Source organism: Phoenix dactylifera, chromosome 2, assembly GCF_051530095.1.
Source record: "Phoenix dactylifera cultivar Ajwa chromosome 2, Ajwa_hap1_PhDact_Kaust_v1.1, whole genome shotgun sequence".
Lineage (NCBI taxonomy): Eukaryota > Viridiplantae > Streptophyta > Magnoliopsida > Arecales > Arecaceae > Phoenix > Phoenix dactylifera.
This window is the reverse complement of record NC_143191.1, coordinates 32169762-32192516: the sequence shown is the minus strand read 5'-3', so window position 1 is coordinate 32192516 and position 22755 is coordinate 32169762. Positions and strand designations below refer to the sequence as shown.

Sequence of the window (22755 nt, the reverse complement as noted above, 5' to 3'; positions counted from 1 at the left end):
TTTCACCAGCATATCATCAACATAGACCTCCATGTTTCGGCCTATTTGGTCTTTAAAGATCCGGCTGACCAGCCTCTGGTAAGTTGCCCCGGCATTCTTTAAGCCGAATGGCATTACTTTGTAGCAGTAGGTACCCCCGTCGGTAATGAAGGCCGTTTTTTCTTCATCTTCTGGCGCCATGCGGATCTGGTTGTATCCGGAGAAGGCGTCCATGAATGCTAACAGCTCGTGCCCCGAGGTGGAGTCCACGAGCTGGTCGATGCTGGGGAGTGGGAAGCTGTCCTTTGGGCAGGCTTTATTCAGGTCGATGTAGTCCACGCACATGCGCCATTTCCCGCTGGCTTTTTTGACGAGGACCACATTGGCGAGCCACTCCGGGTAGGATATCTCCCGGATAAAGCCAGCCTCAAGGAGTTTGTCGACCTCTTCAGCTGCTGCTCGTTGTCGTTCCGAGGCGGCGCCTCGCTTCTTTTGTCGCACGGGCTTGCAGGTTGGCTTTACTTGGAGCCGGTGGACCATGATCTCTGGATCTATCCCCGGCATATCCGCGGGCGACCATGCGAAGACGTCCATGTTGTCTCGCAAGAAGTTGACGAGGCGGTCCCTTTCGCACTCGTTGAGGCCAGAGCCAACCTGCACGGTTAGCTCGGAAAAGTTTTCGCGCAAAGGAACTTGGATTAGTAGCTCACCAGGCTCTACCCGCTTTTTCTGAGGGCTGACTCGTGCCTCCAGAGTTTTAGCTGAAGGCTGGTCGGTTGCTGGGACGGGCACCTCAGCTGGTCGCTTCGCTTCATGGGTCGCCATGTAGCATCGTCTTGCGACCGTCTGGTCCCCACGAACTTCGCCGACTCCTTGGCTGGTGGGGAATCGCATGAGCAGGTGGCGAGTCGAGACCACTGCTCGGAGGGCGTTGAGACCTGGTCTTCCGAGGATGGCATTATAGGCCGAGGGCAGGCGTATCACAAGGAAGCTCATCCTCACGGTACTTTCACGGGGGGCGAGCCCGACCGTGACCAGGAGGTCGACCTCGCCCTCTACTGGGACTGAATTCCCAGTAAATCCGACCAACGGAGCATTCATCCTCCGTAGTTGCTTTTCTGTCATCCCCATTTTACCGTAGGCATCAAAAATACAAAACATTCGCCGAGCTTCCATTATTGATTAAGATGCGTTTTACATCAAATCTATTTATAATCATGGAGATGACCACAGCATCATCGTGGGGAGTTTCAACTCCCTCCAGATCATCGTCTGAGAAAGAGATGGCTTCCGAGGCGCGTAGGCGCTTCGAGGAGGTTCCTTCCCCTGAAGCTTCTCCAATCGAGGCCCCGCCTCGGATGGTGTTGATGGTGCCGGCGATGGGCCTGTTGGCATTTGAACCTTCAGGCTGTGCGGCTTCTTCGGCTGGCTTCTTTTCTTCACGCCGGCCTCGCACGAATCGATCGAGCACCCCTCGGCGGATGAGCGCTTCGATCTCGTTCCAGAGCTGATAGCAGTCCTCAGTATCATGGCCGTGATCCCGATGGAAACGGCAATATTTCCGGGGATCACGCCGAGCTCCGGAATCTCGTTTCGGAGGTGGGAGCCGGATGCAATCCTGACCCTCAATCTCCGTGAGGATTTCGGCCCGAGGAGCGGTGAGGGGAGTGTAGTTTTCATACCTCCCTTCGGGTGCACGGGCCCGTGGTGGAAACCTCGGGCGGAATGGTGACCTCTGCTGAGGCGGTCCCCGTAGTCGGGGTGGACTCTTTAGGCGGGGCGGATTTTTGACTCGGCGCGGGGACGGGCTTCTGGGCTGGCCACGCTTCTCGCGGCGTCTTTTCTGTTTCTTGGGGGTCTGTTCAGCCCCGCTCCGCCTAACAGCCAGGGCTTCCTCAGCCTTGGCGTACTTCCGCGCCCGAACAAGCATTTCGGTGAGGTCCGCAGAGAAATTCTTCTCGATAGAGAAGAGGAACCTGTAAGACCGGGCTCCAGTCTTCAGTGCTGACATGGCGATCGACTGGTCAAGCTTCCGGACTTTCCATGTTGCGGCGGTAAACCGGTCCAAATACTCCCTGAGGGACTCTCCCTCTTTTTGTTTGATGTCAAGGAGGGAGTCCGATGTCCGCCGCTGGGGCTGGCTGGCGGCAAAATTACTGGCAAACTGCCTGCCGAGCTGCTCAAAGGAGGAAACAGTACTCGGCTTCAGCCCGGTAAACCAAAGCCGGGCTGGTCCTCGGAGCGTTGCTGGAAAAGCTTTACACATCATGGCCTCCGAGGCTCCTTGTAGGGCCATTAAGACCCGATAACTTTCCAGGTGGTCAAGGGGGTCAGCCCTGCCGTTGTAAGGCTCCACGTGGGGCATCTTGAACCGCGGCGGGACTGGCTCGTCTTCAATCTGCTGGGAGAACTCGAAGTCACCATCATGTCCCGGTTTCCTTTCGTGGAGTGCTTGGATCTGGCGTTCCAGCTTCTCGACCTTCTTGTCGAGTTCATCATTCTGGGGGATCGCTGCAGCGGTTCGCTCCGGTGCAAGTTGCCCTAGAACCGACTCAGCCTCCGAGGGTTGTGGCCAGCCACCAGGGCCTCTAACTGGATGTTCTCTCCAGAGGGAGGCCTGGACTTGAGAGTCCTGACCTTGAAGGGGAAGTCCCCTTGTAGGAGGCTCCGGTTGAACTGGAGCCGGAGGGAGCGGTGCCGTCGGGATGCCCCTGGGTTGCAAGCCTTGGACAGCGGTAGCCAAGGCCTGCACCTGTTGCACCAGGGCATCAAACTGCTCCGGCCGAACTTGAGGAGTTGATTCGGCCGGAGGCGGCGAGTTCTGGACAGAGTGTCCAGGACTAGGTGGAGGACGTCGAGAGGCATTGGAAGCCCCCTTACTTCTCAGTTTCATGGCTGCAACTCGGGCCCTTCCTCTAGCGCCAACTGTTGCTGGAAATTGGACCCGGGGGCTGCCGCGAACCGAGAGGGGAGGAGCTCCGCTGCCGGGACAGTAGGTGGCGGTGCGTCGACTGGTGGCGTCCTCCTGGAGAATCCTGCAAGAAAGCCGGTGGCCGGGCTTTCCGGCGCCGGCCCTCCGAAGCTTAAGTCAGAGGGGGCTAATATGTGGGGAGTAAAGGAGGAGAATGTTTTGCTTTTTTGTGTCTCTGTCCCCCTCTCTTTCCCCCCAGGCTCCCTTTTATAGAAAGGTATTACGTTACCTGGGAGGTGACAGGGGAATTTGTCTTCTTTTGTGATAATTGGGCACGATCACGCTCATTAATGGCGTTGTGGAGAATAAGGCCGGATCAGTCCGGAGTCAGGGAGTTGTCACGGTTGATCGGACCCGTTGGGGTGGTTGAACCGCCGGCCGTGGTGGGCCTGGGGTTCGTAGATGGCAAGTGCATTGATTGCTGAGTGAACCGGTGGTCAGGGAGAGCCATACGCTTTGATGGTTCAGTGATCCGGAGATCATCTTGAGCCGTGTTCATTTAATGACCGAGTGCATCGGAGGCCTGAGGGGGTCTCATGCATTAATGATAGGGCGTGCCGAATGCCTGCAGAGATCACATGCCTTGATGACTTAGGGATGGTGGCAGATTGCAGTGGAGTCATGTATTTAGTTGTCAGATCCTTTAGAGGATTAGGTGGAGATTGGATATTTGGCTAAGGCACGGGCCCGGCACGGGTGCCGAGCCGAGCCGGTTGCTTAGCGGAGTGTCCTGTGGCGGGGTTGCTTCTCTTGGTCGGCGCTCCTTGGTCGAGCGCCTCTCTGGTCGGCGCTTTCTAGTCGAGCGCCCCTCTAGTCGGCGCTCTTTGGTCGAGCGCCTCTCTGGTCGGCGCTTTCTGGTCGAGCGCCCCTCTGGTCGGCGCTCTTTGGTCGAGCGCCCCTCTGGTCGGCGCTCTTTGGTCGAGCGCCTCCGAGAAGGCATGACTTGGGTTTTCCCTCCAACAAAGTGCAGAGTGGAAATTGGGATATAGTCGAGCGATGCCTCTCTGGTTTTACTAAGGTTGATGATGACCGGTAATCCATGAAAATCTTCTTTGAAATTCGGAAATAGAACTACCTTGAGTCATTGGATAAGTAAGTTTCCTGTTCTTGTATTTTCTTTTAAAGTGATTGAATTAGAGTTGGGCATCGGGCCGTGCCGGGCCGGCCCGGCCCAGGCCCACCGGGCCCAAGGTCTAAACGGGCCGTGCCTGGCCCGGCCCACTTATGAAGCGGGCCGTGCCGGCACGGCCCGTCTCGGGCGCAAAAGGAAGCCCGGCCCGGCCCGGCCCGTCTACGAAACGGGCCGTGCCAGGCACGGCCCGCAACGGTTCCAAAGGGGCCGTGCCTGGCACGGCCCGTCTGGAGAGGGGGGGAGAAAAATAGCCGTTTCCAATGGCTATTTTGGGAAATTTTCAATTTTGCCCCTCCCAACAGTCCAAAAACGGCTAAATTGAGAGGTATTTTGGGAAAAAAAATTTTGGGCTTCTATAAATAGCCCTTTCCTCCCTCATTCTCACCACACCAAACCAACTATTCTCTCCTTCTCTACTGCTATTATTTCTCTCTTCTAAAGTGCTCTTCTAGCAATTTAATTTTTAGTTTGCATTTAGCAAGTGTTCAAGTGCTACACAAGAGGAGGTTCCTGTTGAGAAGAGAAGGTCACTCCTGTTGAGAGCACAAGAGGAAGCTCAGAATCTCGGCTCTGCCTCTGCCCTCCGACCCTCTACTCAATTCCTCCTTGTGGTTAGTTTTTATTTTTTGAATTCATCAATTTAGATATGTCATCTTTTGAGGAAAGTCAGTTTGGCATTCCTCCTGTTTCTGAGGGAGAAGAAACTAATCCCCAACCCCATGTTCCTAGTTCCTCTAGAACTAGTGAACCGAGTGAAGATCAAACCTCTTCTCGTAAGAGGACTAGTGCTGTATGGAATGAATTTGATAGAGTTATGGTTGATGGAGTCTGGAAAGCTAAATGTAAAAAATGTGCCAAACTTTATAGTTGTAGTAGTAGTGGGGGAATAGGGCATTTAAAAAGACATCAAGAGAGTCATAGGATGCATGATTCTCATGCTCAAACTCAAAGTACCCTTAATATACAAGGGGGATTACTTGTAGGTAATTTTGCATATAATCATGAAAATCAAAGAAAAGCACTTGTAAAATGGATAGTTAAGGATGAATTACCTTTTAGTTTATGTGAATCTTTTAATTTTGAAGAATATGTTCAATTAAACCTACAACCTGCTTACAAAAGAACTAGTAGGCGTACATTTAGAAGAGTAGCTATGACTAACTTTTTAGCAATGAAACAAAGTTTAATTGAAACACTTTCTACTTTAAATGTAAAAATTTCATTAACTTCTGATATTTGGTCAGCATCTGTAGGTAGTAATTGTTTTATTGCCATTACTGCTCATTATATTGATAATGATTGGCAATTAAATAAACGTATTCTTGCTTTTCGTGCTTTTGATTTTCCACATTCTGGGCAACAAATTTCAAATATCATTTATCAAACTGCATGTTCATATAATATTAATGATAAAATTATGTCTATTACTTTTGATAATGCATCTAATAATAATTCTGCTGTTGCATTATTAAAAGACTCATTGCATCCCATGTTAGATGGAAATTTATTGCATATTAGATGTGCATGTCATATCTTAAATCTTTCTGTTCAAGCTGGCATGGGTATGATTCAAGATGTGATTGGTAAAATTAGAAATGCAGTTTCTTTTATTCATGCTTCAAGATCAAGACTTCAAGAATTTAAGGAACTATGTATAAATCATGGTAAACGTTTTAAAAAATTTAAACTTGATGTAATTACTCGTTGGAACTCAACATATAGCATGATACATGATGCATACCCATATAAAAACTTATTAAGTGCATATATTAATGATCGTGGATTAGGCTTTACATTGACTGAAACTGATTGGAATAAAGGAAAAATTTTGGAAGATTTTTTGCTTAGTTTTTATAATGCTACCAATGTTCTTTCTGGTATTTATTATCCAACTTCATGTTCATTTTTACAACAAGCATATATAATTAGTCAAAAATTTGCAGAACATAGATATGATGATGTTTTAATGCCTATTATTGATCTAATGGAATCTAAATGGAATGAGTATTGGGACAAGATATGTCCTATGCATAACTTAGCTACTGTATTTGATCCTAGAGTTAAATTAAATGGCGTGCTAATTTTACTTGATGCATACTGTGAAAATATGAATCAAGATTCTGAATCTGCTAAAAATGAGGTAAAACAACTTCTTTATGATATTTATGCTATATATGATGAAAAAATTCGTGGATCTAGAACACAAATACAAACCTCTATTTCTTCTTCTAGTAGTTCTCGTTCGTCATCTATTTTTTCATTCATTGCACAGAGAAGACACACACATGCTTCAAGTTTATCTTCATCTTCTTCATCTTTAAGTAGTGAACTAGAATTTTATTTATGAAATGATCTTCAGTCTGCATATGATGAAAATCAAATAGAGAATCTAGATGTATTATCTTGGTGGAAGAGTGTTAGAAATCAATATCCTGTTATGTCTGCAATTGCATGCGATATTTTAGCTGTGCCGATGTCCACGGTAGCATCGGAATCCGCTTTTAGTGCAGGTCGGCGTGTTCTTGACGAAAAGAGAAGTAGGATGACGGGCGAAACAGTGGAGATGCTTCTCTGCTTCAAAGATTGGTTGGATGCTGAGGCAAGACTTCAAGATAAAGGTAGACATAATACAACATCCTCTGATGATGATGATACAAACACTACTGAAGACTGAAGAGTGAATACTGATTCACTGAATCACTGATGATTAGTAAGATTTCTTAATTTTTTATAATTGTACATTTTTATTGTATTCTGGAGGTCAGATCAAGGTCCAAACCTCGGCCCTTTCTTATTGTATTCTGGAGGTCAGACCAAGGTCCAAACCTCCCTTCATGTACCATTTTGATTTAAATTAATAAACTGGTAGGGGTCTATGCCAAACCCCCCACCATTAAGGTGGCTTTATATTCATAAATCCTTAGTTTTCAATATTTATTAATTTATTAAAAAATTTATGAAGCATTAATTTTTATCGGGCCGGGCCGGGCCCAGGCCCGGACCGTGCCAGGCCTGCGGGCCAGCCCGGCCCAGGCCCTTATGGGCCGTGCCGGGCTGGCCCGCGGGCCGTGCCGTGCTTGGCCCGCGGGCCTAGAGCGGGCCGTGCCGGCCCAGGCCCGAATCGGGCCGTGCCGGGCTCGGCCCACGGGCCAGTAACCTGTGACCCAGCACGGCCCCCTTAAATGGGCCGTGCCCGGCACTGTAGCTATCGGGCCGTGCCAGGCACGGCCCGCTTCGTGCCGGGCCGTGCCGGGCCGTGGGCGGCCCGGCCCAGTGCCCAACTCTAGATTGAATTGAGCCCTTGCAGGGGAAGTGGTTTTAAATTGGAGAATTTTTGTTTCGTTTGACTGGAAAATGGCTTGTCGGGCTTGTTTCCTGTGATCTTTATCATTCCATAGGATTATCCTTTTCTTCCCTTCTATTTTATAATTAAGCATGATTTTTATATCATTTCTGTTTCAAGGCATGATCGTGCAAAAGTTGTTGATATCCTCGTGAAGGATATGAAATCTTTGCCTCATTTAACGACTAGCTTTTCAAGGAAATTACACAACATCTCGCATTGGAGAATTTCAGGTAAGGTTTTTATAATAATTTATCTATGTCTGTTGGTTTGGTATATGGTTGGTCTTTTAGAAACATGCTTATTTTTTAGGGGGAATGAACAGCTCTCAAAATATGGGGATACAAAATCAGCAAAGACAATAATGCTTGCTGAGCTTAAGAAGCTAATTGAGGCAAACCCATTATGCCGCGACAAACTGCAGTCTTGCAGGCTAGCACTCTTATTAATCAGAGGTAAATCAATGGGGGATGCTTTCTCTTTTTATAATGTGGTGCCACTTTAGTTGATATTTTTCCTTCTAATTGCAAACATTTTCCTCAAATATGAAGTTTGGGATTATTCAAAACTTGCATTCATCACATTGCTTTTACTTATTAGTAATAAACACATGTATAAAGGACATGGAATTGTGCTTCCTTTTGTCTTGCATCACTTTAACTTGCTAGTAGTAAGTACATGCAAAAGGGACTTGCTGAAAAGGCTTAGATCACTTAAGATTCTAGTTCTACTAATGTAAGGGTCTCACATCATCATATAGTCTCCAGCTACCTATGCAACATAAATGTTGCCCAAGGTAACAACCCAAGAGGGGGGGTGAATTGGGTTTTCTAAAAAATTATGTTCCCTAATTTACTTTGAATTGAATGCAGCGGAATGATAAGATGTTATTTACTTAAGCTCTAGGCAATTACAAGTAAAGTAGTGGAAGATTAAGCTAGAGCAATTATAATATATGTGAATGGTAAGGATGGAGTGGAAGCTAAGCAAGTTCTAAATAATCACTTATAAATCAATAGGAAACAAAGCTAGAGATATTACACAATCAAGCAAGAATGTAAGGTATGTAACATAAGAGATAAAGCATCACAAACACGAAGATGTATAGTGGTTCGGTGCACCCCAGCACCTACATCCACTCCCCAAGATCTCTTGGAAATTTCACTATAATTTCTCAGATTACAGCCGGTTGTTTTACAAGCTCACAACCTAACTTGTTGTTTTCACGAGATCACAACGAACTCGGTCGGTTTTCGCAGGCTCACCGACTAGAACCAATCCGATTGTTTTCACGGGCTTACAATCCAACCCAGTTGGTTTTTCCAAAGGCTCACCAACCACAACCTTACAACGATTGTTTTTCGGGTTCACAATCAACCCAGTTGGTTTTCCCAAAGGCTCACCAACCACAACCTTACAACGATTGTTTTCCGGGTTCACAATCAACCCAGTTGGTTTTTCCAAAGGCTCACCAACCACAACCTTACAACGTTGGTTTTATACTTGGCTCACCAACAAACCTTAACCCCTTGATTCAATCCCTTGACTGAATCAAGTTACAAGATATTAGAACAAGAGTTTAAATCAAATACAAGCTTCTCAAACAAGCAGATATAACAATATAAATAAATAGAGGAAAGAGAAGAAGCCCTCAAACAAGTTTTGTAGATGAAGGAACTCGGCTTCTTCTTTACTTGACCCTCTTTTGTTTTCGCATGAGGTAGAGGATCACTGAGGCAGCACGCTGTTGGAGAGGAAGCTTTGGGATTCACTCGGATGCTCTTCTTCTCTTACTTTTGCTTTGAATGGCCCTTTTGTGCTTTTGAAAGGTTTCTCTTGAAATCTCCTTGAAATCTCTTCCCTATGTGTTCTCTCCTACTTTCTTGTCTTCTCCCCTAGCTCTTCTCCTGATTTTATAGCTTTGGATGGCGTGGGAACAAAAAACTAGCCGTTAAAGACAAAAATAGAGCCGTTGGAGTTGAAAAAAAACTAGCCGTTATGCCTCCCAGCGTGCTCGAGTCGACTCGGCTGAAGTAGGAGTCGACTCGGCTGAGGCAGAAGTCGACTCGGCTGGAAGTCGACTCGAGCACTGCAGCGCTGAAAATCAACTCTCTGTCTTTTTGTCTGTTCTCAGTCGGAGTCGACTCGCAGAATTCCGGAGTCGACTCGAACACTGTTCCTTGAAACTCCAGAGTGCCAGAGTCGACTCTGAACTTCCAGGAGTCGACTCGAGGACTATTCTTTTGAATCTTTCTTTGAATTTGCTCCTCCAACTTGAATCCTTTGAACTTGAAACTTGGGCCAATGAAGTGTAGCTTTCTTCCAACTTTTCTTGAGAGCTTTTGAGGCCTTCTTGTATTTTTTCAACTTGCTATGTTTCTTGCAAAACAAATTATCTTTCTTCTTGCAACACAAACATTAGTAATTATACTTCAAGGTTTTGTGATCATCAAAATCAATCTTTAACTCAATCTTTGGGTCATCAGTCTCTCCCTTTTTGATGATGACAAAACTTGGAGTATGTGCAATATAAATTATATTGTGTTCTAGAACTAATGCATAGCTAAGTTGCATGAAGTAGAAAACATATATCTTTAAAATATACTTTATGATAATGCTTTAGATTTAATCAACTTAACATAATCAACACATAAAGCATTATGAGCATATAACATAATCAACACATAAAGCATTATGAGCATATACTCAGATATTTCTTTCTTTTTTTGACAACATCAAAAAGGTTGCAAGATAATGAAACATTAAGCGCAAAGATAATGATACTCAAATATTTCTTTTTCTTATTGTACTCTGATTTTCAGTTAATGCATGTCGAATTATTGCACAAATATGAATTATATAACTCAAGGTAATGATGTCAGAATAAGATTAATGAGCATAGATCAGAGCCAATTAAGATGATTTCAGAGCAAGTTATAATGAGAGCACATCGAATGTGATTCCAAAGATAGTTTTCAAATCAAGTGTAGGTGGAACCTTTTCAAGTTAATTCAAGAAGTATCAAGACTGATATTCAAAGAAAGTACGAATGGAAATCTAACCTCCTTTTTTTTTTAAAAGATCTTTAATAACAATTATGAAAGCTTGTTCATTTAAGATCTTTTGTCCAATATATTTAATATATAGCAACATGAGAGCAATCTAATCAATTTTTTTTGGAGTATAATATCAAAACTTATGTACGCGAAAATATAACATTATGTTGGATCATTAATTCTTAATGACTTCAAAGTTCTTTTATGATATAAAAAATATTGGGGCACAAAATACCGAAACATGAATTCATGCAATTTTTGATACATCTTAGAGCTCTTTTAAGACTTTCTTTTATTCCTTTAGAGAAAAACACATTTTGATATATATAAAAATGAATTTGGCACAGGATTGAAACTCTAAAGAGCAAGCCAATAAGAACTCATTAGTGAATTCCAAAGTAGATTTTCTAATAGAGACAGATGGATTTTTTTTAAAAAAAAATTTCAAAACAGTTGATTTCCCAATTATGTGTATTTTACCATCTATAAATCTATCACATATAGTAGTTACTTTAAATTTGTGTTCATAAGAAATACTGAAGGAAATTTAGCTCAACACATTATTCTCCCCCTCTTTCATTAAACTAGAAACTCTTAAGATCAACTGTTTGAATTGTAATTTGGTTCATGATTGATGCATAAAATATATTAACCAAATAATAAGCCTCAAGGTGTATTACAAAAATTTTCATATTTAAATTTTAGATATTTATATAATGGAGAGTATTAGGATTACTTCTCATTTAGTATTGTTTCTCTCTCCTTTAGTTATAGATTTTTGCGATTAAGTTCCATATGATCTCTTCCTCTGAAATTTTCTTTCTCCCCCTTAATTGATCATTCCATTTAAGAGTTTAGAATTTGAAGATAATTTTCAATAAAACATTCAAATTATTAATCTTGAAAATATATTTTTTTACAAATTTCAGCATATTTTCAACTTAGCCCACTGAGAGCATATTTGCAAGTATCACATCATATTCATTTGAAATAATAAATGCTCTATAGAATTAAACTCAAAGTATAGGCTATATATAAATAAGACAAGTAATGGCAACACAAGGAGGTTCATCAAAATCTATTCATAAAATATTCAAGGAATGCATCAAAACGTACATAATGCATTTAGATTAAATATCTAAAGCTCCCCCTCAAAAGATGCATTCTTCTATAATCATTCTTTTCTTTTTGTTGAATTTTAGATTTTGATGATAAGCGTGAATAAAACTAACATTCTATGATATCAAAAATGTAGAGTGATCTAGAATTATTCAAAATTTGTAGCAATCACTCTTTTTAATCTTTCAAGAGCAAGTTATGTTTCCTCTTAATCTTTGAAAAAATGTTCTGAAATATTAATCAGAAAATAATTCATTTGAAGCTCAATTTCTTTCAAAAGCAATTACATTTTCTTTCTTTTAAGAGTCATTTGAGTGAGCTGAAATGTTTCTAACTTTAAGATCATTCACTCTTTTAAAAATAGCTTTTTCTTTTAGTGATGGAAGCAACAATCATGCAGAAAGAGATATAGAAGATCATTTAAGTGAATGTTTATACAATTTAATTTCTTACTCATAGATTCACAGCAATGCATACATGAAATATAATGAATCTTTTTAATATCAAAATAAAGTTATATATTTAGAAACATTTGTTCGCAATCAAGATCATTGAAAAATACATCACTTAAACCAATTTTAGTATACTTTAAAGATAAGAAATGATATGTTTCGGATGCGTATCGGAGCAATCAACCAAGGCATCAAAATTAATTCTTTTCAAATAAACTCCCCCAATTTAAATATAATCTTGCACTGATTTCATCCTTAAGGTGTATTTTCAAGTGATTAAAATTTGACTTGATTCTTCTTATATCTTTCATTTACTTTGTCATTCATTTCCTCTTTTTTTTTTAATTTCTTTCCTTAACCAATTAATGAACATTTTGATTTTGTTTTTCGTTTTTACTTTCTTATGCTCTATACTCTATTTGCTCCCTATCCGGTGGAGTTGGAAGGGGCACGAGGTACTACCACTAGCCTCCCTCTTGTGCCGTCCCTAATATACCCTACACCGAATAGTTGGGTCAAATAGTGCCGGGTACTACCACTAGCCTTCCTATTGGCACCATCCCTATGATGAGCAATATAGAAAGGTTAAAATGTTCACTTCAAACTCTCCCTGTTTAAGTGTAATTAATTACGAATTTTACACCTTCCAAAAGAATGCTCACACAAGTCTCACAAATGTATCGAATATATTATGCTTGTTTTGCTTTTCCTTAAGATTGAAGTATTTGCCTTTACTTAGATTTTACTTCTCTTGAATAATGTTCATTTTCTTTTCTTTATCTCTCTCTCTTTTTGTTATTCTCAAGTAATTTACAAGAAAGAGCAGAATAAAGAAATAATCTTATGTATCATATAGATGTATATCAGCAAACAACATTTTCATTATGCTCAAGGATTCATAGCTTCTCACAAATTATTTTAAATCAAAATTTTAAGCATAAACTTGTATATTTCATGGTTATGACATAGGCAAAGATATATTTTAGTTTGGGCAAACCATGAAACAATTTCTAAAAGCATAAGTCAATCAATACATATATAGACATGATATCAAGAAATTAATAATTAAAGACTATAATCATGCCATAATAAGATTTAAATTATTGACTTTGCTCAGCTAATTTATGAGAGAGGTATCTAAAACTACCGATTCATTCTGCCTTCTTCAAGTCAAATACCTACTAAATTTCTTATGTGTAAACTTTTGGCTGAAGAAGGTTCCCTTTCTTATTTGCATGTGAATGTTTATTGTATCTTATGTGGAGATATCCTTCAAGTTGAAATCTCTCATTTCTTGCTTAAGGATCGTGCATTATTAACAAAATCTTTTTCTTTCTTGAAGGAAAGTTATTAGTTTCTTCAAGATACAAAATATTCATATAACATATTTTTTAACTAGATGACTCAACATAAGATATGATAATAATTGAATATTGAGTCACTTTACTCAAGAGATTGCCTAAATATAAGCAAGCACATGTCACTTGAACTAAAGAGATAGTTTCATTAATCAAGATGGTTCAAGGACAAGCATGTGAGGCGATAGGAAGATTCATCAAGGTCAAATCAATTTCTTGTTTTCAGAATCAATTTAGCTTAGATTCTATTTGCTTAAGATAATTATCAATAAGACATGCTATCTAAGTTTTAATTAATTTATCTTAAACAGTTGTTTCTATCAAAATTCAGATTATGATTCATTTGTTATCAATAAAATATGTTTCATTAGAGTTAGATTGAAGTCTTGCACAAGGGCACATAATGAGCATACAATCTGGTTTACTAGCTGTATGATAAAATAATTATTCTATCATGCTTCAATACAGCTTTAAAACAATAGATCTACTTTGCTCATCATTTTCAAATTCTACAAGATGGGGTCATAGACATACCTTCTTCATGCCAATCTTCTATAAGAGTTTTCTTGTGGACTAACTTTGGTCAATGAAGATTCTCTTTCTTGTTTGTCTTAATTTGGAGTTCGAAAGAAAATGTTAATTCATTCATCATACATATTTCAAAACTCACCTTGCATGAGCTTAATAAAATCTTCATATAAATCTTCATTAGTAGAACCAAAAATGATGTCATCAATGTATACTTTGAGTAAATAAAATATCACAAATTCTTCTTTTTGATGCATAGATTTATCATTATTACTTTCTATCAAAAAGGTTACTCAAAACTTTTATATCATGCTTTTGGTGCTTGTTCCAAATCATATATTGCTTTATCATATTTGTAATGAGTGTTTTCAAATAAGCTGGTTATTTTACATAGATCTTTTTTAATGAAATAACCACATAGGAGTACATTCTACACATTCAATTGACAGAATATAAAGCTCATAAAGCAAGCAAATGATAATGGTGATCTTTACTTCTAATCATGCAAGAATTTCATCAAGATCTATTTCATCTTTTCTTGATTGAATCTTTTAGTAGTCACCAATTTTTCTTCATTAAGTACATTTCTGAAAAACTCAATTTGATTCTAATTATTAACAAGTTTTCAGATTTTATCGGCAAGATTTCAAATTCTATCTCTTTTGAAAATGATTTAGTTTAACTTGACCAATTATAATCTTGTTCATTCTTAAGTGTTTTAGTTTCAGATTGTTATATGTAAGCAAAAAGATTAATCATATACATATCAAATAATCTGATTTTAGTGTCTTGATGAAAGATCAGTAGTCTCATAAAGAATAAAATGAATTGATATTTCTACAACTAGAATCTTTTCATTGAATATTCTATATACATTGCTTGATGAATGATATCCAAGGATAGAAATATCTTTATCAGATTTGGCATTATTTTCATAAGAACATATCAAGCATAATATGTATGACTGAAAAATATGAAAGGTATGCAATAGTTCATTTTCTATTTTTCAGAAGATCAAAAGAAGTTTTCATCAAAAATAGATCTAATAGAAACCATATGTATGACAAGCAATGATGATAGTTTTTTTTTTAAAAATAAAATGACTATCATACAACATTGTCTTTTTCATTTCTTTAAGGATTCTATTAACCTTATTTTACTTATGGTGTTCTTGGTGCAGAAACAATTGTATTCAATATTATTTTCTGTGCACAACTTAACAGAAAATTGGTTTTCTAAACTATGCCATGATACTTCTTTATTTTCACAGTTTTCAAATCTTTTTCATCCCTTTTTGTGAGTTTGTGCCAATGTAGAAAATATTTCAATTTAAGTACCAAGAACAAAGCTAATGTAAGCTTTTGAAAACATCTTTAGATTTAGAAATTGATTTTTGTTTATTTCCTTAGTTAAATGCATAGCAAACTTTGACCTTGCAAAAGATAATCTAGGTAAACCAATGACAAGGTCTTTTGAAATTAGGTTCATACTAGCATAAGTTAATTTTACATGCCTAAAAAATCTTTAATATTAGTATTTATAATGCATATTATTTTTTTTAAGAGCATAATAAGTACATATTCTTATGTCTATGATCGATAGAAGATAATGACATTGATAAGAACTCTTAATCAAGCATATAGAAAACTTATAGAGTTATTCTAGGAGAATTAATTTACCAAATTATCCATCTATAAGTAAAGTATAACATAGAAGAATGGAGGAATTTGAATTTATTTCTTCTATTTTAATTGCTTTTCTTGATTATATTTTAAGTTCCATTCTTTAACGTGTGTCTAGAACACCCATTTGTATGAAAGTTCTATTTGTTCCATGGGTATCTTGGCACACCTACATCTACATCCTCATATTTTCATTTTGGGTACCCAAGCTTGCTTGGGTCCTTGAGAGTTAGGACATATGGTTTTTTTTGGAATCCAAATCTGTTTAATAGTAATAACTTTACCATTTGATTTAATTGTACTAGAGTATAGGTAAAGTTGTTAGGCCCATTCTTTTGATGTTTGAAATACGTTATCCTTTTTGATGATTTGCTTGACGAAATTATAACCTTTTTCTTTAGGGATTCATTGTTAAGTGAAGGAGTTAAGCCAAATTTTGATTTATCAAAATCAGCATGTTGGCTTTCAAACATCATTTTTAATCTTTCTGAACTTACAGTGAATTTGTTAATAAAAGATTTCAATTGGTTAATTTCTTCACTTAAGTTTTGATTTTCTTTAATTAAATTTTGATTTTTCTGAATCAATTATTCTGAATTTAATTTTAAGCTTTCATTTTCAGAATTTAGTTTGTCTTGTATTTCAGCAATAGAATTTCTTTCTTTTGAAATTTTCAGATTTAGTTTCTTTAGATTTTTATTCTTCATAGCTAATTTTCTACATTCACTATACAAATCATGAAAAGTATTTAATAATTCATTATAAGAGAATTCTTCTTGAAAATCATTTGATGTAAAAGTAGATTCAGATTTTACCTTATCTTCTTGTGCCATAAAGCACAAGTTAGTTACCTCTTGTAGTTCTTTGGAGCTAATATCATCATTGTTGCTCCTAACTTTCATTTTTTTGCTTGACTCTTCCTTGGTCAAGGCTTTCTTTCTTTTTATCTCTTTCTTCCTTTCTTCTTGCTTCCTCTTCTTTTTTGTCTTTAGGAAGCTTTTGAATTTTTTTCTTGTTCTTTCTTCCTCGAGTCGACTCGGGTTTACTTGAAGTCGACTCGACTGACTTGAGAGGCGACTCGAGATCTTCGGGAGACGTCTCGTTCTCAGAAGCCGAAGAATTTGTTTTCTGTCTTTTGAATTGTTCTGCCTCGGAGTCGACTCGGGCTTTGTTGGAGTCGACTCGGCTAACTTAGGGGTCAACTCTGAAATACTTGGAGTCGACTCGTTCACAGGGTCTCCAAAACTGAGTCTCTGTCTTTCAGACTGTTTTTCTCTAGGAGTCGACTTGGACAAACTGGGAGTCGACTCGGCTGATGTGGGAGATTTTACAGTCTCACTGTTAGTATGTAATTGAAGCACATGTGAGCTAATTTGAGATTTATCATAAATAATTTCTAAAGTATTCCAGATTTCTTTAGCAGATAAGTATGTAGAAATCTTATTAAATATAGTTTCATGGATAGCACAATATAGTATGTTCATAGCATTAGCATTCAATTGTGCTAAGTCTTTCTTATTAATAGTTTGAGAAAGTGTGTGAAGGTCATTTATTATGATATTCCATAAATCATAGTTTTGTGATTGAATAAAAATGCGCATGCGTGCTTTCCAATGTGTGTAGTTTATGCCATTAAATAGTGGAGGTCTATCAATTAATTGTCCCTCTCCTAGAAAACTATCTATTTGAGTTGTCATGATCTTTAGTTCTTGATCATGAGATCAACAATTAATCTTAGAGCACCTACTGTGATACCACTTGTTGCCCAAGGTGACAACCCAAGAAGGGGGGTGAATTGGATTTTCTAAAAAATTATGTTTCCTAATTTACTTTGAATTGAATGCAGCGGAATGATAAGATGTTATTTACTTAAGCTCTAGGCAATTACAACTAAAGTAGTGGAAGATTAAGCTAGAGCAATTATAATCTATGTGAATGGTAAGGATGGAGTGGAAGCTAAGCAAGTTCTAAACAATCACTTATAAATCAATAGAAAACAAAGCTAGAGATATTACACAATCAAGCAAGAATGTAAGGCATGTAACATAAGAGATAAAGCATCACAAACACAAAGATGTATAGTGGTTCGGTGCACCCCAGCACCTACATCCACTCCCCAAGATCTCTTGGGAATTTCACTATAATCCCTCAGATTACAGCCGGTTGTTTTACAAGCTCACAACCTAACTTGTTGTTTTCACGAGATCACAACGAACTCGGTCGGTTTTCACAGGCTCACCGACTAGAACCAATCCGATTGTTTTCACGGGCTTACAATCCAACCCAGTTGGTTTTTCCAAAGGCTCACCAACCACAACCTTACAACGATTATTTTTCGGGTTCACAATCAACCCAGTTGGTTTTCCCAAAGGCTCACCAACCACAACCTTACAACGATTGTTTTCCGGGTTCACAATCAACCCAGTTGGTTTTTCCAAAGGCTCACCAACCACAACCTTACAACGTTGGTTTTATACTTGGCTCACCAACAAACCTTAACCCCTTGATTCAATCCCTTGACTGAATCAAGTTACAAGATATTAGAACAAGAGTTTAAATCAAATACAAGCTTCTCAAACAAGTAGATATAACAATATAAATAAATAGAGTAAAGAGAAGAAGCCCTCAAACAAGTTTTGTAGATGAAGGAACTCGGCTTCTTCTTTACTTGACCCTCTTTTGTTTTCGCATGAGGTAGAGGATCACTGAGGCAGCACGCTGTTGGAGAGGAAGCTTTGGGATTCACTCGGATGCTCTTCTTCTCTCACTTTTGCTTTGAATGGCCCTTTTGTGCTTTTGAAAGGTTTCTCTTGAAATCTCCTTGAAATCTCTTCCCTATGTATTCTCTCCTACTTCCTTCTCTTCTTCCCTAGCTCTTTCCTTGATTTTATAGCTTTGGATGGCGTGGAAACAAAAAACTAGCCGTTAGAGACAAAAATAGAGCCGTTGGAGTTGAGAAAAAACTAGTCGTTATGCCTCCCAGCGTGCTCGAGTCGACTCGGCTGAAGTAGGAGTCGACTCGGCTGAGGCAGGAGTCGACTCGGCTGGGAGTCGACTCGAGCACTGCAGCGCTGAAAATCAACTCTCTGTCTTTTTGTCTGTTCTCAGTCGGAGTCGACTCGCAGAATTCCGGAGTCGACTCGAGCACTGTTCCTTGAAACTCCAGAGTGCCAGAGTCGACTCTGAACTTTCAGGAGTCGACTCGAGGACTATTCTTTTGAATCTTTCTTTGAATTTGCTCCTCCAACTTGAATCCTTTGAACTTGAAACTTGGGCCAATGAAGTGTAGCTTTCTTCCAACTTTTCTTGAGAGCTTTTGACGCCTTCTTGTATTTTTCCAACTTGCTATGTTTCTAAGTCATACTACTTCTGAGCTTAATCGCCAAGTTCCTCACGGATGCCGCCTGAACGCCCCACACTCGCCATCCCAGCATCAAACGAGCAAAAGCGGCCTTTCCAATACTTACATTGAGCGATAATATGGTAAGAACATGAAGACAAGCAGTAAGACTAGGGGTGGCAAAATATGACCTGATCCGCCAATCCGACCCATATTCGACCCACCATAAACAGGTTTGGATTTCGCCTAAACATATTCAGGTCGTAAACAGGTTGACCCGTTTAACTTGTTTATTAATTGGGTCGGATACAGATTTTAAATGTCTAACCCGTTTAACATATTGAGTCGGGTTGAATCAGATAACCCGTAAACGTTTATCCATTAAACAAACCAAACCCTAACTACTCCCCCTACCTCGCATTCGACATTCCTCCTCCTCCTCCTCCTCGCAAGAGAACGGAAACGACGACGGCGCCTCCCAGAACAGACTCCCGCCCCTGCCGGATCCCATGGCCAAGGACTCCTCTCCGACGAGGCCGAAGCCAAGAAAGGCCTCCAAGCTCCAAGGCGGCACCCCCCAAGCGCTCCCCCTCAGCGAGGCCTCGGCATAGCCCAGCTCAAGCACCTCTGCCTCCAGGAACGCTGGAAGAAGATCATTGAGATCGACCCCGCCCGCGAGATCCATCCCTTCTCGGGCTAGCTTTTCGTCTACGATTACCCCACCGTCGTCGCCCCTCTCGCCGCCTTTGGCTCCTCAGTCCCCCCTCCCGCCCCTGCCGCCGTCGCCCCTCTCGTCGCCTACGGCGCCCTGGTCCCCCCCTCTCGGCCTTGCCTCCGTCGCCGCCTATGGCGCCGGTTGGGGGCACCGGGGATGTGCTATATCCTGCGATGCCGGCTAGTGAGCCCAGGGTTGGGGGTTACGGCGGTGGCGGCCTAGGGATGGGGGTTTAGATCAATACCGGATGGGGATGGGGAGGGTCGATTCCAGAGTTCCAGGTCGAGAGTCGTTTTCAGAGCCCCTTACGAACCAAAAGATGCAGTGCTTCTCCGATCAGTGTGAGTTCTGTGCCCTGGTGAGCACTCTTCTCATTGTTCTCAACTCCAATCTACATTAGGGTTTCCATCTTTCTCTATTTTTCTTGACGTATTAAAGACCTGTTTATTAAACAGGTTAAACGGGTCGGGTCGGATTACCTGTTTAATAAACAGGTCGGGTTCATGTTCTAATTCCTAACCTGTTTAATAAACAGGTCGGGTTCAGGTTCTAATTCCTAACCTGTTTAATAAACAGGTCGGGTTCATGTTTATGACCTGCATCCGACCCGACCCATTTATGTCCGACCCGACTCGACCCGATTGCCACCCCTAAGTAAGACAGCCCTCTTAATGACTTTAGTTTGAATGACATAGAACTAACATGAGATAGGTACTTCTTGACCATTTCATGTCCTTACTCTAAGAATCCTGTAAAAAACATAGAATGAAAAGAGTAAGATCAGAACATTATACCCTCATGCACACAATCATTAGAGGCTTAGCCAGCCTGGCTATATCAGTTCCCTATACCACTGTGGTTAGAGGATCGAGAAGGAGAGGGAGCTCGGTAAAATAATTTTTCCATGACCTTAGATGATGAGCCTCAGTATCTGGCTATCTGCAACATGGATAATAGGTATAAATGGTGGAATTAAATTGTTCTGTTCTTTTGTTGAGACATACATGAACTGATTGTGATTTCATGTAGTTTGTAACTTTAAACTGCATGCCTAGTAGTTAGCCATTGCCCCCCGATGTTGCTTTTTGGACGTGCATGGATATCACAAAAAAACTGTGGTGTCTGGCCTATCTGATGTTTGTAGAATATAGCTCCGGGCTTGGCCAGGGCGTGCCGGCGAATATAAGGGCGCCCCGAGCTTGGCCGGGCGCGTTGGCAAATATGAAGCTCGGGGCATGTTGCTATGAGCATCAAGAAAGGTTGACGCAGGTCGTAGTACCGGATAGACTCGTCTGAGGTCGGCTGAGCCCTCGGCAAGGTCCGAGTTCGGATTGGCTCCTAGCGGAACCGGGGTCCAGCCCAATCGGCGCTGGAGTTTATTTGGCGCTGGAGTTTCTCCTCTATGTCTCGGTTGCCACATGTGGATATAATCCTGGAATGGACCGGTTTATCATGGCTGCCTTCCATACAGGCCCATAGAGCTCTTTTTTTTTTTTTGGCTAAAACGGGCAATTCATACTACTCGGGTACGAATACACCCAACAGAATCTGCGAACAAAAGGTCCTGGAATGCTCCGGGCACGTCATCCCCACCAACCCAAAAGGTGCCTTCTGAGTGGCTCGCAACATACGCCGCCACCCAGTCTGCCACCCCATTCGCCTCACGATATACATGCATAACCTGAAAAGTAAGCCCCTCCCTCATCAACCATATATCACTGAGTAACGGGTGAACTCCTCCATCACTGTGAGGGCCCTTCCGGACCCAACTAATCACTGTGGCTGAGTCACCCTCCAGGAGGATGGAGCTCGCCTGAAGTACCTGTCGTGCATACCGTAATCCCATCCAAGCCGCCCGCAGCTCTGCCCCTGGGACCGAGGTATCGAAGATCTGACAACCCCTGCTGCCACCATGCTGGAGCTCGGGCCCCTAATAACAAAACCTGCTCCTCCTCTCCTGCCTCCATCCAAGACTGAGCCATCAAAATTGACCTTGAGGAAGCTTGGGGGTGGGGGCTCCCACGTGAAAAACACCGTGTGAGTAGCTGCCGAAGCAGAATGGGGGCTCCAGATGTCCCGAGCTGTCAAAGGTCTATGATCCAGATCTACAGAAAGAAACTCTACTGCCTGAGCCCGAGCCCGCTCCATCACAAATCGTGGGGACAGGCTAGGCTCGCCAAAAACACGGGCGTTCTTGGCCATCCACATCTGGTAAGCTGTGCAGGATGCCCTAATAGCCACAGACCTCATCTGGGTGGAGATGGAACAACGCCGGACCTCCTCCAGAAAACTATCCCTCCGGCTCCAGACCGCCTCCTGAATCCCGGATAACCTCCAAGTCCCCCTCGCCCAGACACACTGGAATAGTGCATGATCCACTGACTCATCTGCCTCACAATACTGGCACAAAGGAGGAATGCTAACTCCACGACGGCTCAGCTCCAAGCTCGTCGGCAGACGATCCCATGCTACCTTCCAGAGGAATAATGCAACCCTCTGGTGTAGCCCAAACCTCCATATCCAGCCACAGTCCCTACCCAGGTCTGACTCTTGCTGAAGAACCCGAGCGACATCACCAACCCTGACTCTGGCCCTACAAGTGGTGCTCCAAACTCTAACATCTGGACCTGCCGATCCCGAGATGGGGAGGGCTCAAATCCGCTCTGCTAAGTGCTCTCCGAAAAACTGGCCCAACCTGTCAACATCCCACTCTGCCTCCCCAGGCATAAGGAGGTCGTGCACTTGGAGCCCCACAGGCCCCTCGTCACTGATCATCATCACAGCCTCAGTGGAAGTGCATCCATCCAAGGGTCCTCCATCACATCAATGCTCCGTCCATCGCCAATCAACCACCTAGTATGTGCCAGTGCTGTAGGTATATACCTCCCAACCTCACGCCACATGAAAGATGCCCTCCGGCCGCCCACCACCTGCCCAGCTGAGCCTGGCCGACCGTATCTCGCTATCATGACCTGACACCAGAAACCAAGTGGCTCTAGAACAGTCTGCACTGCACGTCGCGCCAGGAGTGCCTCCCGCCTCGCCAGCAGAGACTACACCCCCAAACCACCCTCCCTCAG

The 22755-nt window shown here is 41.5% G+C and overlaps 1 long non-coding RNA gene across 1 annotated transcript; it reads left to right on the top strand.

Moving 5' to 3' along the window:
- The first annotated feature begins 3778 nt into the window (after positions 1-3778).
- Positions 3779-8196, top strand: LOC103711510 (uncharacterized). Its single transcript, XR_015975322.2, has 3 exons — positions 3779-4042; positions 7546-7658; positions 7738-8196. It is a non-coding gene; the product is annotated as an uncharacterized LOC103711510 (long non-coding RNA).
- Positions 8197-22755: the final 14559 nt, after the last annotated feature.